The 20,163-nt window shown below is 38.8% G+C and overlaps 1 protein-coding gene across 19 annotated transcripts in view; it reads left to right on the forward strand.

The window, feature by feature from the left end:
- Positions 1-20,163, forward strand: part of FHIT (fragile histidine triad diadenosine triphosphatase) — a 1,512,191-nt gene that overhangs the window by 399,268 nt on the left and 1,092,760 nt on the right. Inside the window, exon 1 of one of the 19 annotated variants that reach the window (XM_061128187.1) lies at positions 3,204-3,222. The exons of the other annotated variants lie outside the window; for them this stretch is intronic. The gene's annotated coding sequence lies outside the window, so the exon portion shown is untranslated. Of the gene's footprint in view, positions 1-3,203; positions 3,223-20,163 lie in introns of those variants that run through there. 19 annotated transcript variants of the gene reach the window in all.

A 20,163-nucleotide genomic window follows, 5' to 3' on the forward strand; every position in this document is an offset into this window, starting at 1 on the left:
TACAGTCCACAGGGTCGGAGAGTTGGACACAACTGAGCAACTTCACTTCACTTCACCTTCTCGACATTGTTGAGTGCACATGTTTCCATCCTCCACTTCCATTATGAGCAATTAAAAGTAAAACAGTATATTTTTCACTATTGTATCTTCAGCACCTCTTCTAGGGACCATCACAGAAGAGGTACTTAATATATATTATTAAACAAATGGATGAAAATATGAGTGAATCCATTCATTCCACAGGGGTACATGAGTGAAAGTGAAAGTAACTCAGTCATGTCCAACTTTTAGCAACCCCATGGACTGTACAGTCCTTGGAACTCTCCAGGCCAAAATACTGGAGTGAGTAGCCTTTCCCTTCTCCAGGGGATCTTCCTAACCCAAGGATATCCTTGCTGGCTGTTAGCTGGGGACCACCCTTAACTCCTACAGGCTTCTCCCTTGGTCCTTACATCTCAGAACCATTAATAGCACATCTAATCTTTCCCATACTTGGAATCTCTCTAACTTGTGTGTGTGTGCTTAGTCATTCAGTCATGTTCAACTCTTTGCAGCCCCTTGGATTGTAGCCCACCAGGCTCCTCTGTCCATGGGGATTCTCTATATTGGAGTGGTTTGCCATGCTCTCCTCCAGGGGATCTTCCCAACCCAGAGATCGAACCCAGGTCTGCCACATAGCAGGCAGATTGTTTACTGTCTGAGACACCAGAGAAGCCCACTATGTGCTGTATTGCTTCTGCTTCCACTTCTGCTACTTCTCTTTGATTGAATTTTCCACTTTCCACTTAGCTTTTTTTTAAAATTTTTTTAATTTTTTTTTTTTATTAGTTGGAGGCTAATTACTTCACAACATTTCAGTGGGTTTTGTCATACATTGATATGAATCCACTTAGCTTTTAAAGCTGCATGTGACTACACTGGATAAACTCAGATAATCCAGGGTAATCTCCTAGTGTCAAAGCCAACTGACTAGTAACCTTAATTACATTTGAAAAATCCGTTCACAGCAGCACCTAGATTAAAGTTTGATTGAATCACCAGAGGCAAGAATCTTGCTGGAACATCATTAGAATTCTGCCTGTCACAGTGCTCAATTAATGACTGAGCTGAAACTGTTAGAAACATTTACCATATTTTTATCTGTCTTTCACCTCAATGAGATCAGAGATTGTATCTGTTTTATTTACCAGTTTATGACTAGCACAGTGCCTATCTGATAATGTTTGTTAAACACTGAACTGCCTCTGCCTGTGTATTTAGTTTTCTTTTTTTAAGAAAATAATTTGGTTGTAGGTTACCAAAATGATCAAATGAACTTTAAATAAAGATTATATTTATTTTGTTTTTAACTTTGTTCTTTGGTCCTTAGGAACTCAGGGTTTACCACCTGAACCTTTATCTTCTTTTGTGTTTTGGTGTCATTTGACTTTTCCTCATAAAAGAAAATATGCTGGACCTATTTGGAGCTTAGGGATCATGATTATAAGAAGGTTGTAAGGGACTAGACTATCAGTAATGCTGATTATGATGATGACAACAATAATGATGATGTTTTGGTTAAGGTAGCCCAGGCTTTTCAACCAAGGTGAACACTAGGTGACACTTGGCAATGTTTAGAGACTTTTTCGATTGTCACAGTTAAGGGAGAAGGTACTACTGGCATCAGGTTGGCGGAGGCCAAGGATGCTGCTAGATATCCTATAAGACACAGGACTGCCCGCACAACAAATAATTGATATAGTATAAAATATTAGTAGTGTACAACCTGAGAACTGATTAGGTAAGCTAATTGCCTTAGTGAACAACATCAAATATCAATAACTTAACAGAAAAACTTAATTTCCTACTCCTTCAGAATCTATTACAAACGTTTCTGGAGGGTGGCTCTCCTCTGAGATTTGAGTAGGATCCGGATTCCTTCCATCTTGTAGCTCTTACTTCTTCAACCAGTAGCCATCAGGGTTGTTGAGAAAGAGTAAAGGAGAGAACCTGAAAGATTTCTGTGACTTCATCCATGAAGAGGTATGCATCATTTCTTCCATAGTCCATTATTTAGAACTCACTCACTTGAACCCACTCAACTGTATCAGAGCTGGTAAATGTGTTCTAGCTGTGTGCCTGGTTGGCTACTAGTGCTTTCTACCAGAAAATGATAATAATAATGGCAACAGTAACAACATTAATTACAATAATATCAAACATTTTAAAAGTTTCTCTATGTCAGGCGTGTATAATATAATTTATCAGATGGTGTAACTTGAGTATGTTGAATACCTTGTGTGATTCATGCAAAATATATGGGGAACCCAGAGGTGAACCCAAGCCTATCTCATTCCAAAGTACATGTGCTTAACCATTACTTGATACTCTAGTTAGAGTAGGAATTGAATGCTACTCTTACTTGGGTTTAATTTTTATGAAATTGAAACTATACCCATAAGTACAATAAATACAGAATGTTCAAGGCTTATACGTAAAACTGAAACTGCTTAAAAACTATTTCCTAAAGAGCTGTTGAAATCCTTTTCAGGGAATATCAATATACAGATTGCTTTCCAAGTTTTTGTCTGGATCACAAAAGAATAGACAGGAAGAGATGAATATCACGGGTGAAGGCTATTGTAGTGCTTTTAAATCATCCTGTTGCACTTAGGCATTGCAGCCCATGATTATATATTTCACATAAGTCTTCGGTAGTCCAGGGGGACTGCTGGCCGAGGTAATGAGCATTACTAGCAATCTTGACAGCGAACTCTAAATGGTTTCAATGCTCAGTTCAGTTTCAAGACGTTCAGTTTCAAGAGAGTGAACCTTCCTTGAAGTGAATGGCTATTTCTCTCTTATTTAGGTAATTTATTCTTGTCCGGCTCACATTAATGGCAGGCCTTGTGTCATATGTAATAGTTATAATAAGGCACTCACCAAAGCTTCCTCTTAGGGGTAGAAGGCACTTTGGGTTTTACTCTCATGGAGTAAGAAGGAAGAGAGAATAGAAGCCCTTGCTTCACAAAGGCCACACTGGTAGACAGAGTGATGTGAGTGGGTAAGAGATGTGAAGAGAGTTCAGAATTTTCCTTTAGAATAAAATGCAGCAGTTTCCTGGAATGTCCTAATTGACTTTGCAGGGTCTGAAAAGTTTTATTGTCATGGATCTACATGGAAGAGAGAATAGAAGCCCTTGCTTCAGAAAGGCCACCCTGGTAGACAAAGCGATGTGAGTAGGTAAGAAATGTGATCAGAGTTCAGAATCTTCCTTTGGAATAAAACTGCAGCAGTTTCCTGGAATGTTCTAAAAGACTTTTCAGGGTCTGAAAGCTGGTCATAGATGTGGTGGTTCTGAATGCCGCTGCCTTCATTATCAACTTCTGCTTTGAATGTAATAGCCCAAAATTCTCAATGAATTCTCTATTTTGTGCCATTACAGTTGAACTTCTAATCTTTATGCTTAACAGTTTTTATTATTTAAAAAAAATCCTGTTCTTTCTTATCTCCTCCTCTGTGGAACCCTGCCTTTCTCTCTATTTTCTTATGAAAGAGATATCTGACTCCTTAGCTTGTGCTCTAAACTCAGTTGTATAGAACCACAGAGCGTGTTAGGAAGGACACTAATTTTTCCTTGTTGTCTAGCTAAAAGAGTAAAAGGTATGGCCCGATCATTAAAACCATCCTTAATAGGTTTTTTTTCTGTTATTATTAGTGTATTGTAAGTCTGTTTTTCATATGTGTCTTTCAGTTGCTCAAAGCCCTCCCCCCACCCCAAGATGATATCAGTACAATAGTAAATTACAACTGGCTAGGGCTTCCCTGATGGCTCAGAGGGTAAAGAATCTGCCTGCAATATAGGAGTTGCAGAAGACGCCGTTTCGATCCCTGCGTCAGGAAGATCCCCTGAAGTAGGAAACTGCAACCCATTCCAGTGTCAACTGCAAATTGGCACTTACCAAGAGCACTGCTAACAACTGAACAACAAAGACATTGGCCATCTGCCTCTAAGGAGAGTGAACTCTATGCTGCTATAGCTGTTGCCCACCAACAACCCCTGTGGGATTTCAGGGTGCAATGAGGCACTCTGTGCTCCAGGGAATTTGGTGGAACAGGTCTTTAGATAGTTGGATGTTTTTAGGAACAGAGTTTATGATCTCAATTCTTGCATCTCCTCATATCTAGAGAAGCACTAGATCCCTTCATGGTGACATCAGAGTTTCATAACTAACAAAAACCTTTTGTAAAATGAGTGCTTCCTGGTATTGAACTCCCCCGTCACCAAAACCTTATGTATTCACCTTTCCACGCTGCCGCTGTGGAGCAGTCTCTCAGAGCCGCCTGAGATGCTGCCTCCCGGGCTGCCATCCTCATTTTGCCCCAAATGAAACTTAATTTGCAACTCTCAAGTTGTACATCTTTTTCAATACACACCAGTATTCTTGCTGGTAAATCCCGTGGACAGAGTATCCTGGTAGGCTATAGTCCATGGGATCACAAAGAGCTGGACACGACTGCAGTGACTTAGCATGCACGCACGCATATGCCAGAAACTGAGAAAAGGACAGTTGGAACTGGGCCTGGAACAGCAGACTGGTTCCAAACAAGAAAAGGAGTACGTCAAGGCTGTGTATTGTCACCCTGCTTATTTAACTTATATGCAGAGTACATCATGAGAAACACTGGGCTGGATGAAGCACAGGCTGGAATCTAGATTGCTGAGGGAAATATCAATAACCTCAGATATGCAGTTGACACCACCCTTATGGCAGAGAGTGAAGAAGAACTAAAGAGCCTCTTGATGAAAGTGAAAGAGGACAGTGAAAAAGTTGGCTTAAAGCTCAACATACAGAAAATTAAGATCATGGCATCTGGTCCCATTACTTCATGGGAAATAGATGGGAAAACAGTGGAAACAGTGGCTGACTTTATTTTCTGGGGCTCCAAAATCACTGCAGATGGTGAGTGCAGCCATGAAATTAAAAGACACTTACTCCTTGGAAGAAAAGTTATGACCAACCTAAACAGCATATTAAAAAGCAGAGACATTACTTTGCCAACAGAGGTTCATCTAGTCAATGATTTTTCCAGTAGTCATGTATGGATGTTGAGAGTTGCACCATAAAGGAAGCTGAGTGCAGAAGAATTGATGCTTTTGAACTGTGGTGATGGAGAAGACTCTTGAGAGTCCCTTGGGCTGCAAGGAGATCCAACCAGTCCATCCTAAAGGAGATCAGTCCTGAATGTTCACTGGAAGGACTAATGTTGAAGCTGAAACTCCAATACTTTGGCCACCTGATGCAAAGAGCTGACTCATTTGAAAAGACCCTGATGCTGGGAAAGATTGCAGGCAGGAGAAGGGGACAACAGAGGATGGGATGGTTGGATGGCATCACCGACTCAATGGACATGCGTTTGGGTAGACTCCAGGAGTTGGTGATGGACAGGGAAGCCTGGCGTGCTGCGGCCCATGGGGTCACAAAGAGTTGGACACAACTGAGTGACTGAAATGAACTGAACTGAACTGAACTGAGAAAAGGAGACAGACATGGTCCTTGCCTTCGTGGATCTTACAGTTTAGAGGAGAAGGAAGTTATTAACAAATTACTCACAAGTGATGAGTATTATTAAGGGAGAAGAATAGAGTGCTATGGGAAGCATACCATACTGGTTTCAGAGTAGAACATAGTTAGGGATAACCTCTTCATTAAAATGGTATATAACCTCCAAAGCCGTGTTTGAGGAGACCTCAGATGAATGAAGAGGACGTTCAGTATGCTGTGCTGTTTTGGGGCCTGGGAAAGTGTCTTGGGATCTCTGCACTGAAGGATGATGGCAGGGGGGAGTGCAGATCACAGAGAAGGCAACGTAGAGGGAAGTAAAGCTAGGGAGGCAGGAAGGGGCAGATCTTGGAAGACCTTGCAGATCTTGTAAGGTTTTGGGTTTTTATCAGAAATGCAGTGATGGGTTATTAAAAATCTTTAGGTAGAGGAGGAACATGCAAATATTTGGATGTTTGGCTGTAGCAGGGAGAAGGGGTTAAACTGATGAACACTGGAAGCTGAGAGCTGAGTTGAGGTCTTGCAATAGGGTTGTTATTCCACTATTCCAGGAATCAGTGAGTCAGCTCTTGTTTCTCTTTATCTGTGCCTTTTGTCATTTTAAAGACATTCGCTCTATCACCATGCATCCAATCTCTGTCAACTCTGAAGCAAACTTGTCTGTCTTGAAGGCATCACCGTTTCAGGTGATGACCTCTGAACCTTTTCCAGTGTGGTTGTTGGGGTCCACGATAGGCTACCCCAAAATGTGCCTCTATGGCACATTAATTATTTTGAATTAAAGTTACTTAAGAAATGGCCGACTCTGGTCCTCTTTTCTGTCTCCCTGAACAAGCAGGAAATAAATATTTCATGTAAAAGGTGCACTTTCTGCATCTGGAGGTAGAAGGATACCCTTATTACCCAAGACAGGGAATTTGGGGCTGAGAAGCCTATGTAAACAATCTTTGTTACTTCTTTAATTTACTATCCCAAGCCCAAACTCTGTTTAGATTCTTCAGTGATTGAACATGCAAAGTCTGAGTTTCTTTGCCCTGTCAATTCCTCACAAATTTGCTGTTTCTTTGTCTAAAAAGTATAAAGATTGCCTGCGTTGGCCACTTCTTTGGTCTCATTTCTATGGGACCTCCATATACATGAATCAAAATTTGTTTTTCTCCTATTAATCTGTTTTGTGCAAATTTTATCATTAGTCCAGTCACAACAGCCAGAGAAATATTAAGTGGAGATATTTCTCCTGTGTTTCCCTGCCCACCTCCATGTGTGTGCTAAATTGCTTCAGTTGTGCCCAACTCTTTGCAACCCATGGACTGTAGCCTGCCAGTCTCCTCTGCCCATGGGATTCTCCTGGCAAGAATATTGGAGTGGGTTGCCATTTCCTACTCCAGGGGATCTTCCCGACCCAGGGATCGAACCTGTGTCTCTTGTGTCTCCTGAATCAACAGGCGGGTTCTTTACCACTAGCGCCACTTGGGAAGCTCTCTGAGCTAACCAGGGAAGCCCACCCACCTCCATACCGTCTGCCAAAATAAATGTTGAGAACAATGTCCTGTTTCTTTTCATCAAATAACTGACACACCATCATGATTACTACTTAATTTCATTCATCTAAGCAGAGGTGATGCATTTTCCTCCTAAATAATAAGCCTCTTTAAGTTTATACCCTCACATTCCCTAGGATGGATGTTTACATGATTCTTTGCCTCTCTTGCTTGTTTTTATTTCTTTTGGTTTGGTTTCACTTGCTAGCTTATTCGTCTTGTCAGTCTTATAAGAAGAGTTTCTGGGGGCTGGAGAGAGGAGAACATATATCCGTTTAGGCTGTGGAGGATACACTACTGAGTACAGGACTTTAAGGGATACCACAGGGATAAAACAATAAATGTAGTTACTTTTGCTCCATAACAAATGGAAGTTGGTGTTAGGGTGATGTGTGGGTTATAAATGCTTTCAGTTACAAGTAACAAAATACTCAAGTAATAGTAAGGTAATCTATGATATTTATGTGTTTAAAAGAATAAAGGAGATAGAGGGTCATAGGGTTGATTTGGTAGCCCAGTAATGTCACTAAAAAGCCAGTCTCTTTCATTCTCAGTATCTTTCATCTTTTAGCTTTTTGCCTCATGGTCAAAAGATGGCTGCCATAGCTCCAAACAAAATTTTTACATGACCATTTCCAAAAAAATAAAGAAGAGGTAGGTAAAAAGAGCCTCTCTCCTCATGCAACTCTTGCTTTTTATCCAGAATGAAGATCTTTCAGGGGAACTCCAGTTTATTTCCCCTCATTGGTTAGAGCTAGGTCACATATCTACTATAAACATCAATCAATAGCAAAAGAAAATGGCATCACTATGATTGGCTTAGATCAATCATTATCCATCCCCTAAAGGTAGGAACATTGTTGTCCATCAGAATTTGAGTTCTACTGTCAAAGAAAGAACACTTTTATCACATTTGCATTAAGAGGTTATAGTCATAAACTTACAAAAGTAAGGTCTAAGAGGAAGATTATATATAGTGGGAACTTCCAGGGACAAGGAAATGGAAACAAATGAGATGACTGCCTCCCTAGTTCCCTGGCACAAAAGCAATCTTGAGCAATTGCCTTAACCTTTCTAGATATAGGTAAATATAGAGATGTCTTTGTTGTGTTATTGAGGACATTGAAGAGAAGATGTTTAACAAATTTGGGGGAAAATCAGATACTTGTTTGTAAACTGAGCAGATAAATACATGGCCAATGAATACTAAAGGAAAAATAAGCCTATATTGATCGTGTTTATAATGAGAAAAGAAAAAAATGTTTTTCAGAAAGCTCAGGTTTACTAACTTGTGGATGAATAGATAAAAGATGAAATAAAGCACATTATCAAAATAGTCATTAAATAAACTGGTGTTTTATCTTAAAGGCTGAAGTGTGCTAAAATACCCACATGTCCTCAAGTACAAACGTGAAGTTTGCTTCCTTCCAAATTTATCATCCCTTAGAAGAGACAATGTTGCTTTCTATGGGGGTCTTTCAAGTGATTCTTGGGGAAGTCAGGATGGATTGAAATGGTCTCACTCAATGTTTCTTTTGGGTGCTTGTGAAGGTCATCTGCTGGGGTCAATACGAAAGGAGCAAAGAAGTTAAATACAGAGTTAGTCATGATACTGGGGGTTGTGAATTCACAATTGAAAATATTGGATATTGTTTTAAAGAGATTTGAATATCACTTTAAAAAGCAATACAGGAGATGGGTGTATCATGGGCATCAAAATAGCACCTACCTGTAGGAGGATGAAATTTTACTGAAAGGAAGAAGTTGCTTATAGAAATGGGTATTGGTGCCTTTAGAGACAGCTTCCAGAGACATGCTCACACATGATTCAAGGAGTGCCTTGTCTCATACCAGGAGAATAAGATATCTTCTAGAACAGTCTATTAGAGGAGTGAAAAGGCAGCTCTTATATGCTGAAGATAATCATGCCTGATCTTGAATAAAATGTGTTTTTAAAATTCCAATTAATGAAATAAAAAGTATAAGTAAATGTTTGAAGTATTTTTATATATATATACCTGAAAGTTTACATGTACATGTTGGACATTTCCCTTTTGAACATTTTTAGACTTCTCTTTGAGAAAATGGAGTATTTCTTTATATTCAAGATTGCCTTGTATTTGGCATCACTAAAAGCTTGTCCCAGGTTAGTCTTGCTATATCCTTACTTGGTATTTTACATTTTAATAATATAAAAAGTTTTAAGCACTTACAGTGTTCTACAGTGAGTGATGGAGTGCCATATGTTAGCTCAGGAAAAAATTTTACATAGTTCATGAAGAGACATGCTGTTAAGTGCCAGATGGCTGAAAACAAAAGTTATTAGTCTTTGGGTTTGAGTCTAACACTTGTTTTAGTCAGGTCTCCAGAGAAGCAGAACTGTAGGATACATACATACACACAGGGTATACTCACACATTTGGGCAGGGGAGGGGGGGTGGTGTCATACATTTAGAGGGACTGAGGAGCCCCGAGATCTGCAGTCAGCAGACTGGAGACCCAGCAGAGCCAATGGTATAAATCCAGTCTTAAAGGCCTGAAGATCATTACCGCTAATACTGCCCTTCCAGTCCAGAGGCCAGCAGGCTCACAACCCGGGAAGAATCAATGTTTTGGTTTGAGTCCAAAGGCAGCATTAAACTAGCTGGAAGCCAGTCAAGCAGGAGGAATTCCCTCTTATTTAGGGAAAGGCCAGTCTTTTGTTTTATTCAGACCTTCAGTTGATTGGATGAGACACACCCACACTGGGGGAGAGCAATCTGCTTTACCCAGTCTATCAATTTACATGTTAAACTCATCCGAAATACCCTCACAGAAACATCCAGAGTAATGTTTGACCAAATAGCAGGATGGGGGAGGACAGTCTCAGGCAGTAAAGAATCTGTCTGCAACCCAGGAGACCCAGGTTCCATCCCTGGGTCAGGAAGATCCCCTGGAGAAGGGAATGGCAACCCTTTTCTATATTCTTGCCTGGAGAATTCATGGACAGAAGAGCCTGGAGGGCTACAGACCCATGGAGTTGCAAAGAGTCGGATGTGATTGAATGACTAACACTTTCACTTTCAAATATCTGGATATCCTGTGACACAGTCAAGTAGATATATAAAATTAGCCATCACAACCCTTATGGAAATGTGGAGTTTCACTTTTTTTTTTTTTTTTTTAAGATTTCTATTAAGCCTACTTCCAAGAAAAATAAGTACAAACTATTGTAAGTTAACTACTATACCATGGTAGATTACTGCTTGTTTTAAAAATTTAACTTGTAAGGATATTTCTTTAGGGTCCTTTCCTGAGTATACTGTCAACATTCTTTGTCTATGAAATGGGTCCAGGTGATGTGATAAAGTCCTTTAGGGTTAGTACTTTTTGATCTTTAACACAGAGACATCATGATGCAAAGATGAGTGACCTTGAATAGGATGGAGTTGCATCTTGTGTGTATAGAAATTTTGCCAACTTACTCATGCAGAATTGGCAAAAAAGAAGACAGAGTAAGAAGTACTGATTTAAGTAATATGGATCATTCTGCTCGACATTTCCCCTCAATGAATACATGCATCTTGTCAATGTGAGATGGGAGCTAGGAGTCAGTCTTATCCTCCTGAGTCTCCTACTGCGAGCATCTCAGTGCTGAGTGTATTCCAGTATTGACATATTCTGTTATGCATTAGAAAATATATATAGCCAGTAAACTGACACCAATGACTTCATCTGATCTACAACCGAAGAAACAGCTATCCTTTCTATTCTAGAAGAAAATCTCTGTTGAACCTCCTGAGAAGCTGTGTCATATTTGTGTGCATGTGGAGAAGTTAAGAGATTTCCAAGAAACTCTCTAAGCTTCAAATTAAAAACTATCCCTGATATAAGATGCCACTGAGCTATCTTTGATACTGTGGGGACTGTGGCTTTCTTAAGAGGAAATGTTAACTGGCATCATTTTCAGGAGCATGTTTTAGCTTTGTTCCTTCTAAAGAGCATTTCCACTTACTTCCTGCTAGAGGTTATCTGGAATGCAAGTTCAGGCTTTCCACTGTGTGCATGTATTATGGGGTTCGAGGGCAGAGATGTAGAAAGGCTTCTTTAGGACCATCGCTGTAGGTAAGAAAGGCATCAGCCACTGTCTTCTAGGCTTAAGGGGGCATTCGCTAAGTTGTGCCTTTGTGTGGGGTTTATTAAGAAGTACAAATAAAAAGGATTTCCTTGGTGCTCCAATGGTTAGGACTTTGCCTTCTGATGCGGGGGGAGGGGGTGTGTGCAGGTTCAGCCCCTCATTAGGGAGGTAAGACCCCACAGGCCTTGCAGCCAAAAGACCAACAATGTTAAGCCGAAGCAATATGGTAACAAATTCAATAAAGACTTTTAAAGTGGTCCACATTAAAAAGATCTTTTCAGAAAGTACAAATAAGGTAAATGGAATAAGATGGTATTCAAATAAAGAGTGTGTGCGTGCTAAGTTGCTTCAGTCATGTCCAACTCTTTGTGACCCTATGGACCGTAGCCCATGAGACTTTTCTGTCCGTAGGATTCTTCAGGCAAGAATACTGGGGTGGGTTACCCTGCCCTCCTCCAGGGGATTTTCCCAATCCAAGGATTGAACCTGTGTCTCTTATGTCTCTTGCATTGACAGGGAAGTTCTTTACCACTAGTGCCACTTGGGAAGCCAAAATAAAGACTAGGTTATATAAATTCTGATTAGAGGAAAAAAATGTATAGGATAGAGACACTCAGTCTAAAATTAGCAAAGCCCGGGGTATATGCGCTTACATCCTGGGTCAGCTGAGGAAAAGAGCTTTCAAAAGATTTCGCTGGATTTGGTTGGGCATGGTCTATGGCAGGAGCAAGCCTGAGAGGAAAGGGTGATGACAGCTGTGATTTATTGAATACCTGCCCGCTTGATAGGCATCTGACTCTGGACAAACAAGACAAACAGGATCCATGCTTCCTTGGATCAATCTTCTAATAGGTAAGTTTGGGAAGGCGGTATGGACGGGTAGCAGGCAAATGGATGACGAAAGTGATGAAATGTGATGAGAGCTATTAACTCTGTAAAAGATGAATATAATAGAGTGATTCAGTGGTGGTGAGGATGCTGCTTTAGATTGGGGGGGTCAGGGAAGGCCTCTCTGAAGAAATAAGATTTGAATTAAGACCTGAATGATGTACATGTCCATGATTTAAAGATGCAAAACATTCCAGAGAGAAGGAAGAACAAAATCAAAGGCCCTCTTCCACTGAAGAGCACTGATAAAGGCAGGCTGGCCTTAAGTGGAACTTCCTCAACCTTCTTCTTAAAGAGTTCTTTCAAATGAATTCTGGATGGGGGGGTGGGGTGGGGGACTTCTTTGGTAGAGCAGTGGATAAGAATCCACCTGCCCATGCATACGGGGCACTCGGGTTCGATCTCTGGTCTGGGAAGATTCCACATGCCGTGGAGCAACTACACCCATATACTACAACTACTAAGCCTGCACTCTAGAACCTGTGAGCAGCAGCTACTGAAGCCCATGTGTGTGGAGCCTGTGCTCCACGAGAAGAGAAGCCACTGCAGTGAGAAGCTCACACACCACGAGGAGGAGTAGCCGTCACCCACCGCAACTAGAGAAAGCACAGCCAAAAAAGAAAAAGAAGACTTCTGAGTTGAAGGAGTGGGGAAGAATAAAAGTGCTGAAGACAAGAGCTAGTGCTCTGGACGTAACTTTAGCTCATGGATGCTACTGCTTAAAGTCGAAAAGAAGGCAGGAGGGAGAGAAGGAAGTGGTGAGCCTTCCCTGAGCAATCAGACTTTTCCCAAGTTGTGTTATATAGCGACCCTGCCCTTAATTAGTAAGACTCAATATGCTTGAATTTGGCAGTTGGTTTAGGACTTGCTTGTTTGAGGGATGTGGGAGCATAGGAAAAGAGAGAAAGAGTGGCAGGCTTAATCTCTACCCGTTACAGTTATTTTCTTATCACTTCTAGGTATAAGAAAGTCAAGCACATAAAAGATATATAACTTGCCCAACAAGCAGGAGGCAGAAATAGGTGTGCCTAAAAGCAGGTCTATTTGATTCAAAAGTAGATCAAACTGCTCTTTTTACAGATGAGGCTCAATCAAAGAATTTTCCATTCTTAGGCTCTAAAATATTTTACTCGTCTTCCAGAGTAAAAAACCTTACTGTGTTGGATCAGTACCAGTTAGATAATTTCATTGAGTTTGGATATTTAGCTTTATTTATTGAATCATAATAATTCAATATATAATATACATATTATATATATATGTGTGTGTATATATATATATTTATAAAATGTATATATATATATATATAAAATTTAGGCAAAAGTCCTGTAGGGAATTGTCTGTTTTACTGTCTTCGTGTTGAGAGGTCTTGGGTGTCCAATTGTTCAGCCTGTTTCCGTGGAGAGAACTGACAGCAATCATAAATGGTATGATCATCCTGTCTGCTGGTGCATAGAAGGGCTTAAGCCAGATAGTAACTGTCATCAAACCCTTTTGCATTCATTCTCATTTTCTCTCCCTATCTTTCTTCTCTCTTGCCTGCTCTTCTTCTCTCCCTCTCCTCCCCAGCCTCTTGCTTAGTGTCTGCTTTTTGTTCTTCCCTTATATCAAAGGTTAACGTGTGAAGTCTGCTCTAGTTATAATTATACAGTTTTCTTTTTCAGGAGACAGTTTTGCAGCTGATGATAAAAATATTCTGTCTCCATGGATAGCTGTAGTAAATATATTTTAAAAAGAGGTGTATGTTCTGAGGATAGAGACTCTTAATGATATGTTGAGATGTGTGACTGGCTATCTATTTTTTTCTTGGTTCCTCTGTTTGTTCTCAATTTTTAATTTTGATTAAAAAATATTTAGCGACTTTCCAAGTGTGAAAACACTGGACTGGATGGTATTTGGGACTGGGGTCTCTAAAATAATGTATTAGTGTCTCCTCCAGGATCAGTTTTGTGAACTTCTATGAAGAAAAATTCATCCGATTCAACATTTTAACTCTTAAGAATAAAGTTAATAGCTACCAAGTTTGAATGCTTACCATGTGTCAGACATTGTGTGTATTTTGCAAAGATTATCTCATTTTGTCCTCAAAACAGTCTCATTAGTTAGATGTTTATGTTCTCATTTTTCAGTGAAGGAAATTGAAACTCAGAAAGGTCAAATGGTTCACTCAAGTTGATACCCAAATTAAATGCCAGAGGCTGGATTGGAACCCCTGTCTGTCTACAAACTGTGGATATCCAATTTTCTAAAGCAGCCCACTTGGAACTGGGGGTTGAAGAGTACTCATCTTTGGAAATTTGGCCTGAGCTGAAAGAATGTACTGTAATTCTGATTGTCATCTTGCAAGGTGATAAAGGTTAGAGCTGAGATCCTTGATGTGTATCCATGGCACTGCAGAAGTTTCAATTCTCCTTTTAACTAATATTGCTAATAGTTGCCTTGGAAAAGGCAGTCTGGTAGTAAAGTTCTCAACAGTTTCTAAATTTGGAGATGTAAACCCCTGTACATGCAGAGGAACTGTGCTTAGGGCCCAGGAGGGCATGGAGATGAAAGGAAGAAATAAAAGAGATTCAACTTAAGGGAAAGAAAAGAAAGCTATAACATCTAATGAAAAATAATCAGAAGCAAATTTCAATAAGGAAGAGGAATGGAAAATAAGTTCGTGCCAAAGGGGAGGTGAAGACAATGATGTCTGGATTAGATCATTTGGGAGCTACTTAGAGGCTACAGCCATGGGCACTCTGTAATAAATTTATGATGATGGTGGTGATGGTATGCAGCCATAAGTAGGAAGTGGAAGCTAGGGAAAAGAGGGAAAGTGTCTGAGTCACATTACCCCATAAGTCCAGGAGAAAAATATTCTCTCTTCATATGTCAAGGTAAAATTGTGCCTTAAGTTCTCTATTTTATTTGGCATACCTTATTCCCACAAAGGAGCACCCTGGAAGGAGTTCATATGAGTACCAAGAAAATTAGTGTATCACAGAAATGTCAACTAATAGGAAAACCCTTGTGATTTGACTTCTTGCTGTGATTTTATCATAGGCAGAAATTTCAGGGAAAGAAAGATGGAAGAAAAGAAAAAATGGAGGTAGAGAGGGAGAAGGGAGGGAAAAAAAATCCCGTTTCCAGATTTTTGTGACATCCCATTGTAACTAAGTGCTGGTGAAAGGGACTCACAATGGATATACAATATTAAAGATAAGAATAAATAGATTTCATGGGTTCATCTGCTCTCCTGGTAGAGTTGATAGGAAAAGAAACGAACTCTCCTTGTTTGGTAGCCCTGTGGTTTGAGACTCCTGTGCTGTGTTACGGCTTTGAAAAGGGAAAACCCATTCCACGGGGAGCCAGTCTACTGAGATGTGAGTGATGCAGGCATAAAGAAATGCTTCTGTGTGCAGTGGATTCACCTTAATGCTCACTTAGAAGCCAGTGCAAGTGTAAGATCTCCATGCCTAAAGTATGCAGATGATAGCTGTTTGTGGGGTCTGCAACTGGCAACAGTAGCTTAGCAAGAAAAGCAGTTACCATGTTCTTCTCCACAAGATTTCAAAGAGCAGTGTGTTTGTGAAATAAAACTTAAATTAAAATGCAGCATCTTTTTTGACTATCTGCTCCTTGTCTGGCCCTGGGTCTGGTGGTTTTGTATATGTTACCTTATTTAATCTTAACAGTGACAAAAGACAAAAATCTATTAATGTCTTAAAGTTATATGACTTTCATACTAAAACATGGGATAAGCCATATTGGAAGGTTCATAACTTCATCAGCTATGTCGTAAAGATTCATTGGTGAATCTTTTTGCTATTTCCTTCAAGACAAGGTGATTTGAATACCCAGGTGTCTGTAGGTGGATTTTTCTTTGCTTCCCTTTTTTTAGCCTAGTTCAGTAGTTTGTCTCAAACATTTACTGTCATGCTTGAATACACAGAGCAATGTAACTTGTACCTTATAGGTGCTTTAAATGATTTTCAAAGTTAAGTATGACTATAAGCAGAGCCTTTGACTCTGGTGTTAAAACTCAAGTCCCCTCCCTTAATATATGACTTTACTATATCTGTGTACAGGCTGTTAAGATTCTTGGGAATGCCTTAGGGCTTTCATTTACGATGTATGTGTATTTGTCTCTGAATCCTCATTCTCTTTCACACATACCCATGCTATGTGGTACATCTTTATTGGTGTCAAGTGTAATTTACAAATATATAATGTATCTTTGTAAATATATAATATATCTTCACACCCTTTGTGTGAAGGGTGGTAAACTTTTAATTTAGTTTCAGGTTCTTCTTTTATTTTATATACTTTCTTGAGAATAACACACACACACCTATTTTATTGCATTTGCTTTGTCGTGCTTTGTAGATACTGCCTTGTTACATATTGAAAGTTACATATACTTACATATGTATAGTATTTTTTAAAAAATAGCCTGATTTATTGCACACTTAATATACTACATTGTGGTGTAAACGTAACTTTTTGTACTGGGAAACCAAAAAATTTGAGTGACTTGCTTTGGTGCAATATTAGCGTTATTGCTGTTGTTGAGAACCTAAGCCACAGTATCTCAGAGGTATACCTGTGTAGACTGTTGTCCTGTATTGATTTTTAATAATATAACTTAACTAAAAAAGACACACAGAACCCCTGTATTTCAGCTGAGGTTATGTCTACATTTTGGGGAGAGATTTGTATAGGAAAGCAACAAAACCATAGCTGCTTATCACTTTCTTAAAAATTTTATGCAACAGGCTTACCATATAAGGCTATTCTTTCATATCCGTCTTATATTTTATTTTGCTAGTAGTTTAAAACTGCCTTAATATATGGCAACCATTGCCTCAAAGTGTGTCTTTTGTGCATTTGGCACTAATAGATAACTACTTTTATTTTCAGTATGTTTTTGTATAAATTTATTAATTATTCGAGTAGTCTTTGGGGTTATTCCGGACACTGACCTGTGAATTAACCAACAGAACTTCATTTAAAGCTGATGGAGAGCTCTTGAGCTTTTCTAGGATAAACACTTTTGTTTCTGGTATATGTTTATAATACTTAAATGAAACCAAAGTCCAAATATAAATGAATTAATGTAAGCATTGGAGGATATTTGTGTAACCTAAATAAGTGCTGGGGTCCCATGTGGTTCAGTCTTAAAACAGCAAAAATAATTCTAAATTTTACTCATGTCTCTCAAGGAACTTTGGAAATTATTTTATTCCTTGCACATGGCAACTCTTCTCAAAACCCCCTTCCATTCTTTTATTCCACTGATCTCTCACTTCGCATTCTAAAAAGCCAGGTTGTCTTTTTCACTGCTTTACTCTCAAATAGCTGTACTATTTCTGTTAAGTCTTCAGTCTGACTTCCCCTCCTCTTATTTTCATCTCAGTTTTCCAGTTCGGCCTTTGTTATCATTCACACAATTCATCATTAAAAAACAAAACAAACAAACAAACAAAAAAAACTACTATTAGAAAGTGGGTAAAGGAGAAGGCCAAGGAAAGCAGATTTCTTTTCTGGAGAGAATGTAAAGCTCGGAACACGTAACATTCAGCGAAATTTGCCTTTAGTACATTTAAAACTTGATTAAATACAATGCTTATGAAATTCATTGTTAATACCAAGCTGCAAATAAAGAATTATGAATTCCTTTGAAAATAAGCTTCATTTTCAGAGCAAATTTAATAAATAGGGGAAGTAGAAGCCAAAAAGAATGGAATTCATTAATTTAGGGCAACTGGAGAGCAGAATTCCAGAGAAAATCCAACAGATCACAATATTGTAATATAGTTAGCAAATATGCACCCTCAGGGCAGAATGATCAGGGTCACAGAGGACGTTGAATAATAAAGCAGCTATGTAGCATTAATGAAGACCAAGCTGAATTCAGAAATAAATTAAGAGAAATGGCAAAACTTTCTTTTCTTCATACTCATCCAGAAAATGTACTGATTTTGAAGGATTCAGAAAAATCTCAGCTAAGCTTGGAAGACAGTCACAGATACGATTAATCACATTTGAAAAGAAAAGGCTGAAGTGTGATTTTTATAAGAGAAGATGGCAAGTACTAGCTCTCTGTCTTTCCTTGCGGAGTTAAGAAAGAACTGATTTATATAACAGTGAGGCATATTTGGTTAGTCATTGGGAAAAAAATATCACATGACATTAAATGGCAGAAAACGTTTTTTAAAATAGACAATGTGTTGAATCATGTTCTGGGAAAGTCTTAAGAAATAGGATTCATCTTTGTGCTCTCATAACTCTGGAAGTAGGAATAAAAATTCTCTGGCTTATGTACGTAGGGTTTTTCCTGCCCTGGAGTCAATGATTTTATGAAATACCTAATTTTTTTTTCCCTCCAGATTGCATAAAATGCCTTTATTCATTTTTGAGGGTGTATATGATTTATTTCTTGTTGCTGGAACTTACTGCTTATATTTCTACTAAGTTCATGAATATTTTGAATCAATCGCCTAATCAATAGAAATTTCTCCTATTATATTTGGCTAATTTAACATTTGATGAAATCAAGGTGGTTGAATAAGATTTTACCATATGCTATAGCATATCTTTGTTATTTTTAAGGTGTTTATTTCCTTAGAGAGAGTTAGGTTTCTCCAATACAATTATCTTAAATCATAGCTACTCTTGCCTTATTTTAAAATAAGTTGAACGCCTTTTAAATATATATCCAAGATTTTTTTTAAAATCATGTTCTCTCCCTTTTGATAACTAGGAATTACACATATGTGCTTGCCTTAACATTAGTGTGTTAGGATTGAGGTAGCCTGGAAGTTAACTTTATGTTATGGAAATATGCCTCAGTTGTGTGTCCTCACTTTTTCTTTTCTGCAAAAGGCATGATGGGGTTTTGCACTGTAATGTTTCTTGGGTGAGAAGAGAGCCAGTGTCATTCTCTTTTCTTATCATGATGTGCTTGTGTCTTTCATTAACACAGAGAAAAGGAAGTTCATGATTGACTTCCCTTCTATTCATTTCAGACAAATGTAGGGTTTTTACTAAGCTTGAAAGAAATTATACAAAGTCCATTTGGAGAAGCAGCCTGTGCTATCGATAGATAAGGTTTCTAGTTTTCCAGGTGTTACTGTATTAGCTTTGTGATTTTTCAGTTTGAGGAGTGAATGCTCAAAAAAGTTTCAAAATCTAGCATGATAAGAAGTCATAGACTGAAGGAACGTTCTTCTGGTTGCTTTAGAGGACAAAGTATTTCCAAGACTTGCAAGCCTATTTAGGTTAGAACATAGAAATGATCATTTTGACTCTAGGTGGCATTTATGAGGAACTATTTATGGTGGTGGAAGTCTCTCTCTGGATTGTGTTCTTATTTAACATTCTTCTGTAGGATAGATTTATACCTTAATACCATTCCAACATAATGAGGAGCTTGTTTCATTTTCCTTCAGCAAGGCAAAAAATCTACCTTATAAGACTTTCCATTTTCTGGAACGACCAAAATACTTCAAAGTCATGACTCCATTTCTGGCCTCAAGTCGGAGGGGATTCTCTCTGGTTCCCCCCTTTTAGCTTAAAGTTTCCAATCTTAGTTTACGCTTGTATTGTCTGGAGAGATTACAGCTCCATTCCTACATGTATTTTAAAACATGTTCCCTTCCTTCCTGCCTTTTTGGGGGCAGATACGATGCTCAGACTGGTTTTGGAATGCCTGAGCACAGAGCACTCAAATGCAAATCTTTGGTGCCTCTAGGGTAAATTCTGCTTCGGGAGATCTGACCAGTCTGGAGATCAGATTAGTGGGGAATCCTAAATTTTTATAGTAGCATCCCAAACAATTTAAAGAGGTGTTTCTATGCAGAACAATGTCTTCCCAGCTAGAATGGACAGCAGGGTTATAGGGCTATTTCACTGTTCCTAAACTGTAAGACTCTTTCCAATGGCTTAATCTAATGATTTCTCCTGTAAATATTTGATCTACATTAATTTGAGTTTTTTTTCTTTCATTTTATATGGACTTACATTTTTGAAAAGACTTAAGTAACTTTCTTACTTGCTATTTGAATATCAAGAATTTCATATATACCTTGAA

This window comes from Dama dama, chromosome 24, assembly GCF_033118175.1.
Source record: "Dama dama isolate Ldn47 chromosome 24, ASM3311817v1, whole genome shotgun sequence".
NCBI classification, from domain to species: Eukaryota; Metazoa; Chordata; class Mammalia; order Artiodactyla; family Cervidae; genus Dama; species Dama dama.